The 8,179-nt window shown below is 37.5% G+C and overlaps 1 long non-coding RNA gene across 1 annotated transcript; it reads right to left on the bottom strand.

Annotated features, from left to right (window-relative positions):
• Nucleotides 1–879: 879 nt before the first annotated feature.
• LOC147911943 (uncharacterized) lies at nt 880–5,021 on the bottom strand. The gene is made up of 3 exons (XR_015550500.1): nt 4,957–5,021; nt 1,909–1,970; nt 880–1,758 (listed from the first exon to the last, which is right to left on the bottom strand). It is a non-coding gene; the product is annotated as an uncharacterized LOC147911943 (long non-coding RNA).
• Between the last annotated feature and the right edge of the window lie 3,158 nt (nt 5,022–8,179).

The following is an 8,179-nucleotide window of genomic DNA, read 5'->3' as shown; positions in this document are numbered from 1 at the left end:
CTGCTAACCTGTCTTGTTAATTATTTGGCCAGCCATAAGAACCTTAAGGAAAAGGGCAGAGGGAGATTCTCCCTCTTCCCCCGACAACGTCAACTTCCTCATTTGACTTTTAAGGCCTCAAGTGGCTCTCTGTGAACTCTTCAACCTCTTGTACGTTTTGAAGACAAGTAACCTCTACCCAGAGAGGAACTAACCTGAACGAATTTGGAATTTTTGAAACTAAACAGAGGATGCATGAAAACATACATTAATTAGCCTCCCAGACATCATGAGAATCACTGAAACTCAAGTTACTTGATTGATTTATTTTAAATCTAATTTTGATTTATTTTAAATCTAATTTTATGAATAAATATTTAAGTACTATTTGTTCACAGAACCCAAAATTGACTAGATCTCTGGATACTAAACCTCTTCTGTTAACTAAATCCCATTTGGAGAAGCCCTTTTCAGATTTATTAAATCTATTGCAAGGGAGGAGTAGAAATTTCTATTACCAATACGCTTAACTTTGGAAAGACCCTCCAAGCCTCACAAAAGATTTTGTAGGAGGAAGGAGCCCTCAGATTCACCTCTCCCCGGGGGATCTCAAACTCTGATGTTCTAGCTGCATAAGAAGCAGCTAGAACTGGCAGACTGACCAGACTCAGAGACTGACTCTGTACTTCGGGACCCAGGAGTTTTCATTTTTAACAAGCCTCCACCTGATTCTCATGCTAGTTGTTTGAAGATCTCAGACCACAATTTGGGAAAAACTGATTTAATTTAACCCTTCTTAATGAAAAACCAATTTATAACAGAACAGTTAAGAGTCACGACAACAAAAAAAGAAAATTGATATCTTTCATTTTACTATTCTTGCAGTCTCCTAGGTCCAGCTGCCTTGGAGAGAAAAAATTGTAGTACATTTTAAAAATAAATAAATAATAAAATCTATTTGCAAAACTTCTCCCATTGTACAGGTTCTCATTCTCAAGTTGTTAAAATTCATGATTTTTCTGAATGTCATACAGGGGTTAGTTTCCAAGAAGCATTGGTGTAGGTGTCAGAAATAGAATCTGGCGTTCAGGGCACAGTGGGAGAGCAGGGGCTGGGGCCACCCCGAAGCCTTTTGGAATCTGGTCCTGCCTCAAGACTGATGCCCATGAACCTACAACAAGCCTCTGCTTTGTCACACTTTTCATCTCAACAATGAATTATATTTTAAATTCTCCTCTAGAATTTCTCCTCTAGGAAATACAATGATTTCAAATGTGATATAAGGCAAACGTGAAGGTGAATTTTTCCTAGCATGTACTCTAGCCACTGAAAGCTTCCCTCTGCAATTAGGTTTCAGCAAAGCAATATGGCAGAGAATGGCTCTGCATGTGCCATCCTCATCTGCCCAAGGCGTGTTTAACTTAATGCTTCAGAGTTTTAAAATTATGATTGCTTATAAATTCATAAAATAGTTACTAAATAGACAAAATCTCTAGTTATTGGATAGTGTTTCTGTAGGAAGAGTTGAAACATAACTACTTTTTAACGGTGTTGACTCATTATATTTGACAAAACATTTACCAGAAAGAGACATGTAAATAGCAGCATGTATATGGGATGTGCTATTGTTTCCTTCTGAAAATTTGGAAGAAGATTCATTTTTGATTGTACCAATGGCTGATAGTCCCCGGGTGATGTATCCACTGATGTCTGCAGTCACCACGCAGCTGCTCCATTGTGTTAACAATGAACTTGGCTCCATTTGCTTGCTTTATTCTGCTGCAGAACACAAAATATATTATGCGATTATGCAGGTATCCCTCAAGTGAAAGAATGCATGCATTCCAAAAGAGTGTGCTGTAAAGTAAATTTGGATTAAATGAATCTGACTTACCCATTGACTTCTATTCTAGAATCGGAAATACATACCACAGGGGTGGGAAAATTGGTCCTTGGATGTAATACATTTATACTTAATAATGCAGCAGCGCCTGTAATGAGACATATTCAAAGGGAAAACAATAACTCTCTGATAAAATATTAACAGTAATGCATTCATACTGAATATGTCACATTATTTTAAAACCACTGCAAGTAGAACCATAAACCAGTGCCAAATTCTAGAAGCCTGATTGCTTCACATGTGGTTTCAAAGAGGCAATCAACTATTAAATTTCCACAGTTTACCAGCCTTAAAAAGCAAAATACTTCTAACTTTATGTCCAAAGTAATTATTTTACTGTTTTTGTCCCATTCTGGGATGGGAAGAGAGTATTAGCATCCTTCTACCCTTGAAAATTCCATCTTCTGGCTGGGGAAAATGGGGTGACCTAGATGCATTCACTCGCTCATTCATTCATTCATTCATCTAAATGCCTGCTATGTCTCAGACATTCTGCTAGTTGCTGAGGTTAAGAAAATAAGATGCAGGGGCCAGCCCCGTGGCCTAGTGGTTAAGTTCAGCATGCTCCACTTCAGTGGCCTGGGTTTGGTTCCCAGGCACAGACCTATACCACTGGTCCGTGGTGATGCTGTGGCGGTGACCCATATACAAAATAGAGGAAGATGGGCACAGATGTTAGCTCAGGGTGAATCTTCCTCAAGCAAAAGAAGAGGAAGGCTGGCAACAGATGTTGGCTCATGGTGAATCTTTCTCAGCAAAAAAGAAAAGAAGATGCCAAGTTTCTGTTTCTAGGGAGGACAACAAGAAAGCAGACAATTGCCCACAGTGCTCAGGTAGAGCTAAGCACAAGATGTTAGTGCAGTCTATAGGAAGAGCACTTAACACAGCCCTCTGAAAAATGATGTCAGATTTGAACTTTTAATACAAAATATCAAACTGGTGGCCCTATAGCTCAGTCCAGCCTGAAAGTGAGTTTTATTTGGCCTACTTAGAGTTTAAAAAAAAAAAAAAAAGAGTTAACATTTGTAAATTGGAAGATTTCACACACACACAAAAATCAGTTTTCTGGCTTTTCTTGAAATACCAAACTATCTGACAATGTCAGGCATGCATTTCCATGTGGCGATATTTGGTAGAATTGACTAGTAGCTATCCCTTTTTAGAAGGGCTTTAAGCTCACTAGCTAATAACAACCCCCACTACTACCTCTTGCTGCCCCAATGTTGGGAATAAGAATCAGTTGCTGCTTTTTTTTTTAATTGAGATATGATTGACATTTATCATCATGCTTGAATTGTTTTCTTGTAGTAGGAAACTTTCTCTGAACCTATGTCTTTATATAAAGGAGAAAAATGAAGGTAGACCAAGATTGTCACCTGTTTCAAGAAAACGGGAGTTAGCCTATTACTTTTCTTGGCCTTCAGTCATTACATTAGAGTCCAAAACTCTTATTCTAAGGACCTCTAGGAATTAGCCAAATGGAGAATGAAGGAAGGAGGTAGGAAGAGTATAGGGGACAGCATGTGCAAGATTACGGCTGTGTGGCCAATGTATGGGACTGCAGATATTTTAGCATGGGTGGAGAGCGGGGATGTCTATAATGGAAAAGCAAGAGATGAGCCAGAAAGAAGTCTAAGCCAGTCCTTTTCCAGCACAAAACTCTGTGACTAACAGCTTTGAGGAAATGATTCCACAACAGCCCAAGCCTACTTCTTCATTTCAGACAGTGAACACAAAGACAAGCCCATATTACTACTTGATTTGTGTTCCAAATAGGATTGCCAGATAAAATACGGGACACCCAGTTCAGTGTGAATTTCAGATAAACAATGAATAATTTTTTTTAGTATAAGTATGTCCAAAATATTATACTAAAAAATTATTCATTGTTTATCTGAAATTCACACTGAACTGGGTGTCCTGTATTTTTATTTGCTAGGTCCTACCAGGGTGATTATTTCTATTTTTTCTAATTATTTCTATTTCTATGTTAAAACAAGGTTGCCAAGTTATTACTTTAAAATAAAGATGTCCTCAGAAACATCCCAAAATAAACCTTAGCGTGCTAGTGGAAAATTAACCAATTCTCCTTGTATTGGTCTGCTTTTCATCATACGTTGCCTTAGCCTTCTTTAGATATCTTAACTCTCATCCATCTTGCATTCAACACTGTGACATGGAGAAATTACCAAGGGAGTCTAGAAGCTATTGGTGACCTACATGGAGAAGGAAAACGTGGACGGGGAGAATAAGATAAGAAGACTAAAACAAAAGACCAACTCTGAACTAGCCTCACACAGCCAGAGAGAGATTGCCACCTCCTGAAGATTTAGGGATCTAAACAAGAAATGATACCTGTAATTAGTTCACAAATTTGAAGAATTTAGTAAAACATTGTTTATATATTATTTACTCAAAACGTGATATAGTTAAGCTGAAATAATTTTTTTCCTTACAATTTCAAAGCCTTTTAAAATGAAGACAAAATCTGTATTCCATTAGGGAGTGATCATCAGGATGTGTTGTTAAGGAAAAACCAAGGAGTGATGGAAAGGGAAGAATATTTATATACAGCTCTATGCTTTTGTTTTCAAAAAGAAACAATGGTAACCTGTAGGGGAGGGACGGGCAATGATGAAAGCTGATCTTTCTGAATATATCTTATTTCATAGATTTGACATTGGAAAGATGCAAATGATTTACATAATTTAAAAAATTAAATCAAGAAGAAAAAAATGCACTCCTTAAATATAACAAAACAAATGAAACAAGTGAACCTGATGCACCTCAATTTTCTACCGTAATCACAGAGAATAATTTCAAGTGTCTTTAAAGCAATATTTTGGAGGTGAGACTTCTGGAAGAGCAGAGTGAGGACCTCTGTAAATCTGCACTTCCAAAGAAGCAATTAAAATAAAAGCAATAATTGTCAAAATGAACTTTTTTCAGAACTCTAGAAATTTACCAAAGGCTTACAACAATCTGAAGAGCATTCATTCAAGATAAACTACTGAACCTCAGTAAGTACAGTGAGTTTGTGACAGTTTAACTTGTCCTATTCCTATATAACTCACCCCAGCATCTATAGAACATTCCATCCATCGACAGTAAAATCCATATTCTTCTTAAGTGCACATGGAACATTCTATAAGGTAGACCATATGTTAGGTCATAATACAAGTCTCAATACATTTAAAAGGAGTGAAATCATACAAAGCACGTTCTCTAACAACAATGGAATGAAATTAGAAATCAATAGCTGAATAAAATCGGGAAATTCACAAATACGTGGAAATTAACACACTCCTAAATAACCGAGTCAAAGGAGAAATCAGAAAAGAAATTAGAAAATACTTTGAGATGAATGAAGACAAAAACACAACGCACCAAAAGTTATTGGATACAGGTGAAGTAGTGCTTAGAAAGAAATTTATAGGTATAAATATCCACACTAGAAAAGAAGAAAGATTTCAGATCAATAACCTAACCTTCCACCATAAGACACTGAAAAAAGAAGAGCAAACCAAACCAAAGCAAGCGGAAGGATAGAAATAGGAAAGATTTGGGGCCAGTCTCCTGGCGTAGCGGTTAAATGCACGTGCTCCGCTGCTGGCGGCCCCAGGTTCGCATCCTGGATGCGCATTGACGCACTGCTTGTCAGGCCATGCTGTGGCTGCGTCCCACATAAAGTGGAGGAAGATCAGCACGGATGTGAGCTCAGCGCCAGTCTTCCTCAGCAAAAAGAGGAGGATTGGCGTGGATGTTAGCTCAGGGCTGATCTTCCTCACACACACACACAAAAAAATAGGAAAGATTAGAGTAGAAATAAATAAAATAGAGAATAGAAAAACACTGGTGAAAAATCAATAAAACCAAAAGTTAATTCTTTGAAAAGATCAACAAAATTGGTTAACCGTTAGCTAGACTGACCAAGAAAAATAAGAGATGACTCAAATTATTAAAATCAGGAATGAAAGAGGGGACGTCATTGTTGACTTTACAGAAATAAAATGAATTATAAGGGAATACTATAAACAACAGTATGCCAACAAATTAGATATCTTAGGAATATTAGGCAAATTCCTAGAAAAACACAAACTACCAAATCTGAATTGAGAAGAAATAGAAAATCTGAATAGACCTACAAAAGTGAAGAGATTGAACTGGTAATTTACAAATGACTCCAAAGAAAAGTCCAGGGCCAGATGGTTGCACTGGTAAATTCTTATACCAAATGCCAAACTTTTAAAGGAGAATTAATATCAATCTTTTACAAACTCTTCCACAAACTAGAAGAGGAGGGACTCAGCAATTCTACTCCTTGATATATTCTCAAGAGAAATGAAAACATGTCTACACAAAAACTAGTACATGAATGTTCATAGCAACATTATTCATAATAATATTATGGGGAAAAAGAGGTGGAAACATCCCCAAATGTCCATCATCTGATGAATGGATAAACAAAATATGGCATATCCTTAGAATAGAATATTGCTCAGCTATTAAAAGGAATGAAGTACTTTTACATTCTGCAACATAGATAAACCTTGAAAACATTATGCTATATTAAAAAACCCAGTCACAAAAGACCACATATTTTGTGATTCCATTTATTTGAAATGTCCACAATAGGCAAATACATAGAGATAGAAAGTAGATACGTGGTTGCCTGAGGCTGGTAGCAGGATGGCAGGAATAAGGAGGGTCCGATAATGGGTATGGGGTTTCTTTTTGGGATGATGAAAATGTTCTAGAATTAGACTGTGCTGATAGTTGTACAATTCTGTGAATATACTATAATCCTCTGAATTATACACTTTAAATGAATGAATTATATGTTATGTGAATTACATCTCAGTAAGCTGTTAAAGAAACAACAACAGCAAAAAAAAAAAAAAAAATCCCGGTAATTTGGCTGTAATTCCTAGTGGGACATAGATTAAGGACACAAAGAATTGCAAAGAGGCTGGCCCCGTGGCTTAGTGGTTAAGTGCGCATGCTCCGCTGCTGGCGGCCCGAGTTTGGATCCCTGGCGAGCACAGACGCACAGCTTCTCCACCCATGCTGAGGCCGTGTCCCACGTACAGCAACTAGAAGGATGTGCAGCTATGACATACAACTATCTACTGGGGCTTTGGGGGGGAAAATAGATAAATAAAATTATTAAAAAAAAAAAAAGAATTGCAAAGAAATATAAAACTGAATTTAGTGGTCTTCTTGTTAACAGTAATATCAATATGGTTATTTTGAAACTATTATATGTATGTATGCATAAAACGGGACAAACCAAATAAGTAATTGTGTTATGGTTATTAGGAACCAAATTTTATAGCATGGGAGAAAAGAGATGCAAATATAAAATTAAGGGGAAACCCTGTGATCTTAAATTTGAATTGGAAATATCTGTGTAAACTTGTGATTTCCGTTTCTCTTTCAGAAAGACACATTTCCTAGCTCTGTCCACTAAAGGAGTAGAAATTATGACAACCCAGTGCCCAGACTGTGATCTCTAAGTCTATCTTCCACTAAAAGGAGCCAGGGCTCCTTGAAGAATGAGCTGATTCCACTACTGGGGGAGGAAATTTACAAGGTTTGCCTGGAGCACCTTGTGCCATAGCAAAGGAAGCTATCAAAGACTACCGAGGTCTTGTCAAAATGACACAGGAACCAACCTGAAGGCACCTCCAGTGGCCAAAGATGAGACAATTTGAGCATCAAAAGAATAGTGAGTGTAATGGGTTGAAACACATCAAATATATAAAAATCCATATATCATAAAGATGCTAATAAAAAACTTCATTCGTCAACTTTGCTAGGGTATCAACTTACTATTTTGTAAACTGATATGTAGAGCTGGGTAGGCAGAACTGTCAAGATGACCCCCCAAAATTCCCATTTCTGGGTTATTCAAACACTAAGCTGGGTCCTGCTGTGAAGGGACTTTGCAGAAGTAATCAAAGAAGTCCCAAGTTAATCTTAAAATACAGAAATTTATCAGAGTGGGCTTGACCCAACTAGGTGAGCCCTTTAAAAGCAGAGTGTTTTCTCCAGCTGGTGACAGAAGAGGAAGTGAGAGATTCAAAGTGAGAGAAGGTCTCCATGGCCGTTGCTGGTTTGAAGATGGAGGGAGCCACATGAGAAGGAATGCAGCTGGCCTCTAAGAACAGAGAGCAGCCCCAGCTGACAACCAGCAAAGAAACAGGGACCTCAGACCTATAATAGCAAAGAACTGGATTCTGCCAACATCCAAATGAGCTTGGAAGCAGATTCTTCTCCAGAACTTCCAAATAAGAT

Source organism: Ceratotherium simum, chromosome X, assembly GCF_057802395.1.
Source record: "Ceratotherium simum simum isolate JZ-2026a chromosome X, ASM5780239v1, whole genome shotgun sequence".
Classification (NCBI taxonomy): domain Eukaryota; kingdom Metazoa; phylum Chordata; class Mammalia; order Perissodactyla; family Rhinocerotidae; genus Ceratotherium; species Ceratotherium simum.
Note: the sequence above shows the minus strand (reverse complement) of the source record. Positions and strands in the feature narration are given on the sequence as shown.